Source organism: Cebus imitator, unplaced genomic scaffold, assembly GCF_001604975.1.
Source record: "Cebus imitator isolate Cc_AM_T3 unplaced genomic scaffold, Cebus_imitator-1.0 Scaffold1148, whole genome shotgun sequence".
Lineage (NCBI taxonomy): Eukaryota > Metazoa > Chordata > Mammalia > Primates > Cebidae > Cebus > Cebus imitator.
In genome coordinates, this window is record NW_016108463.1 from 16287 (window position 1) to 17473 (window position 1187).

A 1187-nucleotide genomic window follows, 5' to 3' on the forward strand; every position below is an offset into this window, starting at 1 on the left:
TTTTAGAGTAGGTGTGCTGTGGTGCTGAGAAGAATGTACATTCTGTGGATTTGGGGTGGGGAGTTCTGTAAATGTCTATTAGGTTTGCTTGGTTCAAGTCTGAGTTCAAGTCCTGGGTATTCTTGTAAATTTTCTGTCTTCTTGATCTGTCTAATATTGACAATGGGGTGTTAAAGTCTCCTGCTATTATTGTGTGGGAGTCTAAGTCTCTTTGCAAGTCATTAAAAACTTGCCTTATGTATCTGGGTGCTTCTGTATTGGGTGGGTGTATATTTAGGATCGTTAGCTCTTCTTGTTGCATTGATCCTTTTACCATTATGTAATGTCCTTCTTTGTTTCTTTGGATCTTTGTTGCTTTGAAATCTATTTTATCAGAGATGACAATTGCAACTCCTGTTTATTTTTTTCTCTCCATTTGCTTGGTAAATCTTCCTCCATCCCTTTATTTTGAGCCTTTGTGTATCCTTGCATGTGAGGTGGGTTTCCTGGATACAGCACACTGATGGGTTTTGGCTTTTATCCAATTTACCAGTCTGTGTCTTGTGACTGGGGCATTTAGCCCATTTACATTTAGGGTTAATATTGTTATGTGTGAATTTGATACTGCCATTTTGATGTTAGCTGACTGTTTTGTCCATTAGTTAATGCAGTTTTTTCATTGTGTCGATGCTCTTTACCATTTGGTACGTTTTTGGAGTGGCTGGTACTGGTTATTCCTTTCTAAGTTTATGTCCTCTTTCAGGAGCTCTTGTAAAGCAGTCCTGGTGGTGATGGAATCTCTGAGTACTTGCTTGTTTGCAAAGGATTTTATTTTTTCCTTCACTTATGAAGCTTAGTTTGGCTGGATATGAAATTCTGGGTTGAAAGTTCTTTTCTTTAAGGATGTTGGATGTTGGCCCCCACTGTCTTCTGGCTTGTAGGGTTTCTGCTGAGAGATCTGCTATGAGTCTGACGGGCTTCCCTTTGTAGGTAATACGACCTTTCTCTCTGGCTGCCCTTAGCATTTTCTCCTTCATTTCAACCCTGGTGAATCTGACAATTATGTGCCTTGGGGTTGCTCTTCTTGAAGAATATCTTTGTGGTGTTCTCTGTATTTCCTGGACTTGAATATTGGCCTGCCTTGCTAGGTTGGGGAAGTTTTCCTGGATAATATCCTGAAGAGTATGTTCCAGCTTGGATTCATTCTC